This window comes from Plectrocnemia conspersa, unplaced genomic scaffold, assembly GCF_051122295.1.
Source record: "Plectrocnemia conspersa isolate PC_06_02 unplaced genomic scaffold, ASM5112229v1 ptg000003l, whole genome shotgun sequence".
Lineage (NCBI taxonomy): Eukaryota > Metazoa > Arthropoda > Insecta > Trichoptera > Polycentropodidae > Plectrocnemia > Plectrocnemia conspersa.
This window is the reverse complement of record NW_028277167.1, coordinates 1,887,914-1,898,879: the sequence shown is the minus strand read 5'-3', so window position 1 is coordinate 1,898,879 and position 10,966 is coordinate 1,887,914. Positions and strand designations below refer to the sequence as shown.

Sequence of the window (10,966 nt, the reverse complement as noted above, 5' to 3'; positions counted from 1 at the left end):
GTACCATATCCTGAAAAAATAAGGCAGGTATTATTGTATTATATGGTTTCGTCAAAAAAGCTCAAGACAAAAGAGCCCTGACAAAACAGCTTCGACATAACAGGTTTTGTGTATTCTATTGACATATTTTATATTTATATAATACTATTTATACAATTTTCCTTACCTTTTTCGCAAGTTGTTACAGTCAATATTTTTATATTCGTTTTGTAAGGACATATATTTACACATATAAAAATGACAATTTATAATATGTATTTAAGCAATAAAAATTAGATTGTCACTTTTTAGTTAATTTTGCACCCATCTTATACATTTCTGTTTTTTTTTTATTTTTTTTATGTCAGTTTTCTTTGGTTTTGTTCCAATGACGCACATTCAGAATTTGTCACATTCAGCAGTTTTAGAATTGTAGCACAATTTACTCAGCGAATATGTGTATAAAAAACATCGTTTTATTATTTTCCATATCTGTAAAAAAAAAATTTTTTTTAAATGATTTAGTTATTGAGTACATATAAATAGCGATTCATACAGACCTTTTGTCTTACTACATAAAGATTGATTCAAATCGTTTTGATGATCAAAATATTTTAATATTAGAACTAGGTTTAAGTATAAAGTAAATTTCAACAATATTTGTCTAAAAAAAAAGGTTAAAAAAATATGACAAAAACATAATATGCATGTTAAAATTTAAATCAACTAGCTGTCGGTACCTCACTATCGTGAGGTACCGATAGCTAGCGAGTGTGCGAATACCGGACCCTCAACTTTTTGGGTTTTAAATATAATTTTTGCTTCGTTCTGATTTTTTAAAACATTTTTTTAAATTTAATGGTTCAAATTGGACATTACTATTTAGGATTTTCAATGATAGACAAAATAGTTCAATCTATAAAAAACTACTTAACATTTTCAATTCATTTGAAAATAGGTTTACAACTTGACTAAATATTTCCAGAAGAAAACATTTTATATTATTTATTAGATTTACAACGTTAGATTTTATCGTTATATTAAAACTTAGATATTTAATGATAAATCTAAATATTGTATATCATTTATGAATAGGTTTAAAACTTGGCTAGATAATAATAAATTAAAAATTGTACTATGAAATTTCAATACAGCGAAGCTCACGAAACCAATGAATAAATTTTGGTGTACTGAAAATACGTTATATTGAATGTAGGGAAGATCATATATTTTTATTTTATTTTAAATTACTATATTACTACAGCATCAAAATAACCTCTTATAAGGTTGACAGATCGTTTTTTGTCCTTGTTTAAGGAAAATGTATGAAACACAATAAAATTTGTGAAAAAAATGTTTTATAAAAAAAGTTTGAGGGTCAGCGAAACACCTGTAAATATTGCTTTTGAACACATCTGTCACACACCAAGTCAAGGACGAACTGAATGTGGAGAAATATTGTGTAAAGTTGCAACGTCATTCTTAAATTTGGATCAAAATATTTCGTTATACTGAGATTAGTCTTCGTTATAATGAAAACATTTTGTATGCAAGTTTTTAGGGGACAAATTAAAGATTCGTTATACTGGGAATTTTGTTATTTCGGTATTCGTTACAAAGAGATTTCGTTGTATTATTTTTTAAAATAGGTTTGTAACTTTACTAAATATTAATAAAACAAAAAATATCAAAATGTTTTCAACATAAAAAATATTATTGAAACGTAACATTTTGTATCATTTAAAAGTAGGTTTACAGTTTAATAAATAATTATAATAAATAGCATCGGCTACACATCCGCTCAAAAATATTACTGATATGAAAAAATATTTTGTTACACCTTACTAACGCAACAACACAATCGATCATATAAAGTTAGTGCAATGTGAGTGATTATAAGTCATTGATTGTGTTTTAGGGTATTTTATGTGTTTGAGTGCCAGTTTTAACGCTGCATAACACAATTATATCATAAATTTAAATTTTCGTAATAAAAAAGTTTTTTGGTGACATCATAAGTTACTTTATAATTTAAAAAAAATATTTCTATGTTTTATGTGTAAATATAAAAGTCAGTTTTTAATTACATTTACTAATGAGAAAGAAACAATAAACTAAAGATATCAAGCACCTAATCTGTTACTTTAGACCAAAAGTGCGTTTTGAAAATATTAATAATTTTGAAACCTTTGTCTTTTTTGATTAAAAAATATTTTGATTTACATATTTTTTAAAGTAAATGTTTTTCTGCGCAGCATTATATATTTTAATAATTAATGAGTGTAAAAAGTTTTCACTATATTTAAAATTAATAATGAACTAATGATATTTAAAATCTATAATAAATGATTAATATTTAAAATCCATAATAAAATAAAAAATATTTTTAATGTTGAAAAAAATATTTTGAATAAATATTGAAATTTTATTCTGAAACTTTTAATTTAAAAAATATTTAAATTAGTGTTATACATTTTTGTGTAGTTTAGTTTCAAAGGCGTCAGTAAGATGGATTTTTGCAATACTGTGCGCTTAGTAGTTGGTTAGTAATGAATAGTACTTTTTTTGAAACTTTGCCCCTTTTTGACTTTTTAAAGCAAAGTTTTAAAAATTCTCTAAAAACTAAAACTTTAAATTGCCAACGTTCGCCAAAATTTAGGTACATATTTTTTCTGTATAGAGAAGCTAATACATATCCACATTATTTATATTATATTTTAAATCTATAAACTAAAAAAATATTTTAAAAAACATTTTTTTTTGTATTTGATGATTTTTATACATATTTTAATAAATTTTATACAATTTAAATCGTTAAAATAAATTTCGCTCGTTAAAATCAATTTCGCTCGTTAAAATCAATTTAGTTCGTTCTCAAGCGCGGGACTTCCCAAATTTGCTTTGACAGTTCTTCTGTCAGATCTGGCAAGAAATATGTTATAATCGCGGGATTTTTGTTACAAAGTGACAATTGAAGATGATTCAAGTGATGCAGCATTTGAAATTATAGACAAAACTATAAATTGCGGGTGTGCCAGTAAGTGTTTAGTTATAAATGAATAATATAACACGGTTATTCTAACAAAATTACTATTGACTTTCCAGGATCTAATATTAAAAGACAAACAGCGGTGATTTGGCAATTAAAGGTATACATACCGAAGTTAATTAAACATATTGCAATGCTAGTAATAATAAAAAATATATGACATATTGTGACAATTTTGTAGAAGATGAAAAGATGCCAATCTACGTGTTTAATCCTCTACAGTACATCCATCAATTGTGTTCTTTGGTTGTCGTTTAAATTTAATTTATGGATTATATTAGTAGTAATAATGTGTTCAATGTTTACTCGTGATAGGAGTCTTATTGTTTTTTAATTATTTTTCAGAAGCAATGATGGAACAATTTGATGACCTATATGGCTACAACGTAGAATTGGTATATATAAACAAAGAGTTAATCTTCTCGTGTTGAAGTCACTGTCAGCAAGTATTATCTTTTTATAAAGAACATACTACATAAGTTTGATGTAACTGAATATCTTAAATTTGGCTATTCAGAAAGAGGAATGATGGCACAGAACAAAAATTGTACCTATTTTGCCACATCGGAATTAAAAATAACCCACTCTTAGATATTTTGGCTATCGATTATTCCAGGTATGCAATCACATATTTATAATCATTGTAAAATGACGTTTATTAGATAACATCCAAGAAACTACACATTTATAAGCTGTCCGACAGCGCTGATTTGATCGACATTAACTTTCAATCCTCACATACTAAGGATATATTACACGTTCATGTTTAAAACATAACTGGTTAATTTAAAATTCTTAAAATCTAACGTATATGTGTATTAAATCAGCAAGCAATGATAATGTTAATGTAATATAAAAGTAAAACTCACTTTTCGGCCTCGGAGCCCGGCGACGGGATTTCAAAATTTGAAGATTTCATTACAAAGATTGTTTTATGATCGTTTATCTAATTTAATCAATGTATTCTTCTTATCCTCAATACATTATGTATATATTTAATTTTCATAGTTATAACACACCTAGTTAATTTGCAATCCGATTATTTATAAAAGCAAAAACTCACTTTTAGGCCTCGGAGCCCGTCGCCGGGAATTCAAAATTTGAAAATTTCATTACGAAGATTATTTTATGATTGTTTATCTAGTTTAATCAATGTATTCTTCTAATCCTCAACGCATTATGTATATATTTAATTTTTATTCAGTCAAATGACGAATTAATGAAAATTATTGTCGCGTAGCAAAATTTTATTATTAAATAATAATTATTTAAAAGTGTTGTCACGGTACTGTCTATTTGAATTTAAATGCTTATTTTTCATTGGTCGACGCTATTTGAATATTTGAATGCTTATTTTTGATTGGTCGAAACAACAGAACGCATTACCGGCGGCTCGAAAATCAATCGGAACAAATTCAATTTTAATTTTTAATATTATTTATTATTATAATTAAATATATTTCCTTTGTTTACGTGTATTGTTACACACCGTTAATACAAAGCGATACGATTTACAGAGTAGATAATTGAACGGAGAATGTTTCGTTTAAAGTTATGCGCGTCCGGAAGCGACGGCGGAAGCGGATTAGAACAATTATATATAAGATATAAATATATTTTGTAATTTTTCTCTGTTGTGTCAACAAATTAATTTTAGATTTGGAGAAAGTTGTAGGTATGTATTTCATCGATCGTATTATAAAAAAAAAGGTTTGGAAACATCGGTTTTAGTTTTGAGTAAAGGTTTATTCCACTAATTTATATAATTGCATTGGTAAATAAATTATTAGATACCTTTTCACTGCATCATTTCACACACATTAAAGTGAAGTAATCATAAATTATTATAAAAGAACAGTTTTAGGGAGTTTTAACAAACTTTTATTTAAAAAAAATAGAAACCTTTTACATTGCTCATTTTTTATTCGCCCAGTAAAAGCATCAAATGTCAACCACGTTTTAAGGTGAGTCCTTAGATTGAGAATGAAGGATCTAAATAATTTCCATCGACAGTCGACCTTTTCTCAATACTTTATAAATAAATTCCCGCGACATTGTAATTTAAAATTATTGTATATTATTTATTAGATATTTATTTTATAATCAAATTTTCTTAGATAATCGTAAATCACAAAAGGGCACAAAATTTACTATGTAGTGCGTGAGATAAAAAAATACTTTCCGCCAGTGTACCCAATATTCAATACCATAAATTTCCTCGCAGATTAATAGACTCTTTATCAAATTTGACACTTTCATTGCATGCGTATACTAATACAAAAAAAGCAAATCAATATTACGATATTCAATACATATATATGTATGTACATACATCATAGATGTTTCACTTTGTATTTGTAACAAAAAAATATTTTTATGACAATTGTATCAGATAATCACATTTAAAGAAACTTACAAAACGAGAGAGTTTATATGTTTTTTTTTATTATACGAATATAATTAAAGTCTCCACTTTACTCAATTATATTGCAATAAACGGCGAGCTTTGGAATTATTGATTATGTCTGAAAGATTTGTTAATGGTTTAATGATTATCTAATCTGATATTTTACTGTGTAGCTCATCATCATCTATTATAAAAATTATAATTTTAATGGTAAACTCATTAAGTATAATTCTCAGAAATGATAATATAATATTCACCGCACGATTTATTTTTTTGTCGGTTCGCCACCGGCTTTACCTTTGACCTTTGATTATAAGATGGTGTTGAATCTATATATGAGCTTAAGTCAGCATAAGTTAAATTATGGCGCAGCTATTTCCAAGTATTTCGTGTAGCAACAGTATTTCATTTGTATTCATGCCAGTTTCATATCTACGTTGCTCTGCTATTGAATTTACAGTATATACAATTACCGAGAGTTTCCATTGTTCAGGTCCTACAGAGCTTCGGTAATAATATACTTTATAATTAAAACACAAACTTAACGAAAGAAAATAATATCGCAAACAATGATATTTAAAAAAAAAATTCAATGCAGCAATACGAGCAGTTGTGAATTAAAGTTACAGTAATAAATTAATTCCATAGCTAAATTGTATTTTTTTTTTAATAATTGGGCAAATATATTAGACTGTTTTTATTACATAGTAATTCATAAGTAAAATAGCACGACATGTAAGTTCATTTATTATTTATTTATTAGTAAGTAGATTTTAGGTAGAAAAACTAAAATTTTTTAAAAGAAAAATGAAAAGTATTATATATTTACCTGAATATTTAAAGAATCCTTTGTGTCAAAAAAAGCACGTGCTTATGTTTAAATTTAAGATTTAAAACAATGCTTGTTTACGCTTCGTGAATATATATAATTAACTCTGTTTTATTCTAATAATAATTTTTCATTTTTGGGTTATTAATAATATTTCATTAAATACGGGCAAGATTTTTCCCCCTATTATTTATATTTTAAAATGTATGAAAAGCGACGATGCCCGACATTGCACTAGAATCGCACGCCAAACAAAGAGTGATCTAAGATTAACGATTTTTTCAGTTTCTACAGTTTGCTTTATGAAAGAACACGTATGGAATTTTAGATTTTCGCGAGTATTCTTTTTTAAATCACGGGATTCATCGCGATTTTCACTGACTTGTATTTCATATTTCGGCCGCGATTTTCCGGCCATGTTCACGAATTATTCACAACAAAAAAACAGTTGCGAATAATTCGTGATCATGGCCGGAAAATCACGTGAAAATCGCGATGAATCCCGAGATTTAAAATATATATATATATATATATATATATATATATATATATATATATATATATATATATATATATATTTAAAAAAAATGTATTTACGTGTTTTCTCGCGTTATCTTTTTTTGGATGTCTCTCAATATTTCGCTGAAGATTTTCTCAGCATTTTTCATTTGCTCAGTATGCTCCTATCCGTAAAGCAGTGAAGGTAATAACATTCAAACTTAACTGTTTTTAACATTTAAAACCAATTAAAAAAGGATGAATTAAAAATCTTGATCTGTGCGATGTAAAAAAAAGTGTACGCTATAAAAATAATGTGAAAAACCTCCTGATGATGCTGAGAAAATCTTCAGTGAAATATTGAGAGACATCCATAAAAAGATAACGCAAGAAAACACGTAAATACATTTTTTTTAAATATAAAATCGCGTAAAAAATATAATAATATTCAAACTTAGGTGTTTTTAACATTAAAACCAATAAAAAAAGTGCGAATTAAAAATCATGACCTGCGCGATGTAAAAAATAGTGTACTCTATAAAAATAAAGTGAAAACTCCTGATGATGCTGAGACAATCTTCAGCGAAATATAGAGAGAGACTCTAGAGACTATAGAGATAAACACGAACAAAACACGTAAATACATTTTTTTAAATATAATATCGCGTAAAATATAACCAATTTAATAATAATATCAGTAACGTGCTGTATATCGTTTTCAACGATTGAACATTTGCAACAATACTACAAACGATCGAATAAAAACTTTTCAGTATGCTTCTATCCGCAGAGCAGTGAAGGTAATAACATTCAAACTTAGGTGTTTTTAACATTAAAACCAATAAAAAAAGTGTACTCTATAAAAATAAAGTGAAAACTCATGATGATGCTGAGACAATCTTCAGCGAAATATAGAGAGAGACTCATTCAAAAAAAGATAAACACGAACAAAACACGTAAATACATTTTTTTTAATATAATATCGCGTAAAATATAAACAATTTAATAATAATATCAGTAACGTGCTGTATATCGTTTTCAACGATTGAACATTTGCAACAATACTACAAACGATCGAATAAAAAAATTTTAGTATGCTCCTATCCGCAGAGCAGTGAAGGTAATAACATTCAAACTTAGGTGTTTTTAACAATAAAACCAATAAAAAAGTGTACTCTATAAAAATAAAGTGAAAACTCATGATGATGCTGAAACAATCTTCAGCGAAATATAGAGAAAGACTCATTCAAAAAAAGATAAACACGAACAAAACACGTAAATACATTTTTTTTAATATAATATCGCGTAAAATATAAACAATTTAATAATAATATCAGTAACGTGCTGTATATCGTTTTCAACGATTGAACATTTGCAACAATACTACAAACGATCGAATAAAAAAATTTTAGTATGCTCCTATCCGCAGAGCAGTGAAGGTAATAACATTCAAACTTAAATGTTTTTAACAATAAAACCAATAAAAAAGTGTACTCTATAAAAATAAAGTGAAAACTCATGATGATGCTGAAACAATCTTCAGCGAAATATAGAGAAAGACTCTTTCAAAAAAAGATAAACACGAACAAAACACGTAAATACAATTTTTTTAATAATAATAATAATATATATATATATATATATATATATATATATATATATATATATATATATATATATATATATATATATTTAATCTTATACTCTAGTCATTACGAAAAATAAAATCACAAAAAAATGTCACCAGCCAAATTGCCACACCATTAGACAAAAACATTAACACAAACACAAATGACTCATCCAAGACAAATGGACAATTAATTAATATAATTAATAATGCCCCACCGGAAAGAGTATATATGACAAGGTCAAGAACAAGAGCGGCAGTCGCAAGCGATTCGTGATCATGGCCGGAAAATCACGGCCGAAATATAGAATACAAAAAAGTAAGCATAAATCGCGATGAATCCCGTGATTTAAAAAATAATTATACTCGCAAAAATCTAAAAATCCATATATATATATATATATACATATATATATATATATATATATATATATATATATATATATATATATATATATATATATATATATATATATATATATATATTCATATTATTAGAATTTTTACTTACTTTATTTTTATATTTCGGCTGTGATGCTCCAGCCATGGTCACGAAATTTCTGTAACTGCTATATTGGTCCTTGGCCTTGTCATATATAATAGAGCTGTTGGCCAACCAAGAATATATTGACGTCAGCAAACTGTAAAAGTCGCACTTCAATCAAATGGTTTCAGAAAAGAAAATCTTAAAAAACAAAAAAAAATGATATAATCACATTTTTCATATATCTGAAGAGTGACGGAAAAGATCGAAGGAACCCTATTTTCAAATCTAAAAACAAAATTGGTTCAATGCTTCCAAACGGAAAGGATCAATTAAAAAATGAATCCCAAGGTGTGTATCAAATCTTGTGTGAAGTTTGCAAAAAAAATTACGTTGGAAAATATAATAGACGCATCGCACACTGAGAGAATGAACACAAAAATGCTGTCTAAAAATTCAGCTCTGGCCGAACACAGTTTCATAGAAGACAACAAAATTGATTTTAATAGCACAAAGACCTTAGCTTAACATTAAAAATAGAAATCCACAAAGATATACTATGACAAACGAGATGATAGTAGCATATTGTCAAAGTGTTGGCTTCCGTTTCTGGAGTCTTTGCGAAATCAATCACCGATCGACCGTAGGATTTCACAAAGAACGATGAAACATAAAAACGCATTAAAATGCTTTGATGAAAAAGCAACTTTGGCAAACCACACTTCATATAAACTATGATACAACTAAAACTTTTTGGAAAAAAGAAGGAGAAGAGGAGCAATTGAAATGAAAATTGAAAACGAAAACCACGCGAAATCAATTTCCAATACCTTGTTACCGGCGTTAAATTAAATTTTAACAATATTCATACAAATATAAATTCACTCAAACAAAACAATTCGAAAATTAATGTATTCGTTGCTCCCTTAGTAACAAACAAACATGTTCCCTTAGTAACAAACAAACATTGAAGCAAAGAAGACGCAACTAAAGAGTCTGCGGCGGTTAAGATAAGGTCAAAATTTCGGCCAAGATGATAGTACGCCCAAGATTGGGCGTAATCTGGACCTCATCTCAGACTTTTCCGCTGCGTCGTCATTGATTCGATGTTGGGTTTGTTTATTTTTCTTATTTGTTTGTTGGTGACCAAGGGTACTACAACAAGTGCATTCATTTTTGAATTGGTATGTTTAAATGTATTTTTATTTGTGTGAATTTTGTTAAAATCTGATTTAGCTTAGTTTAAAACCAGTAACCAGGCATTTTAAATTATTTTTGCGTCATATTTTTTATTTAGTCGCACCGTTTTCTTTTTATTTAGTTTTCAATTGCTTCTCTAAATTTATAAAAATTGACGCACCTACCCAAAAATTGGCATAATCTATAATAAAACGACTTTTATTATAGATTATGCCAATTTTCCTCATTTAGAAATTGAACGACTTCAATTTCTAAATGAGGAAATGAGGTAAAAAATCAAAAAAAAAATTATAAATTATGTCACTTTTAAGAAAAATGTATAAATACAATCTAAAACAGTCATATCCAAATTTGTAAAATGCGTTAATTTTAACATTACCAGTTACTGTAGCTTTTGCTGAAAGAGGCTTAATTTAATATATAATTATAAAAACCTATTTAAGATCGTCGCTTGTTCAGAAAAAAAAGCACGAAAAATAAAATTTTTAAGCAAAGTAATATTTGATATTTTTTAAGCGAGTGAGTAAATCACTGAAAAATTATAAATTTATTAATTGAATATTTTACGATATTTTAATTAAATTTATGTGACAATCTCAAATATGTTTTTTTGTTGTACACTGTTCAACATAATTAATTGAAAAAAAAATTGAATTTTATATTTTATTATTTTATATTATAATTAATAAAATATATTATAATATATTCCAATCTATTTAAATACATGCACTCATGCATTTAATTAAATTGGAAGGCTTGGAAGACTCCGATCTAAAATATTTTTATTTAATTTTCCGCGCGCATTTCCCACGCTTGGCCTAGTTGCGCATTTTCCGCTTTTCCCGTCGAGCGGCGCCACTATAGAGCTACGACTACGCCTGTGTAGTCTACGG

The 10,966-nt window shown here is 27.1% G+C and overlaps 1 long non-coding RNA gene across 3 annotated transcripts; it reads left to right on the top strand.

Moving 5' to 3' along the window:
* The first annotated feature begins 719 nt into the window (after nucleotides 1–719).
* Nucleotides 720–4,034, top strand: LOC148236320 (uncharacterized). Of its 3 annotated transcripts, XR_015809152.1 has the most exons (3): nucleotides 720–3,016; nucleotides 3,085–3,128; nucleotides 3,210–4,034. It is a non-coding gene; the product is annotated as an uncharacterized LOC148236320 (long non-coding RNA). The 3 variants fall into 3 exon arrangements; XR_015809151.1 differs by having other exon boundaries at nucleotides 720–3,128; nucleotides 3,374–4,034; XR_015809150.1 differs by having other exon boundaries at nucleotides 720–3,128.
* The last annotated feature ends 6,932 nt before the right edge of the window (nucleotides 4,035–10,966 follow it).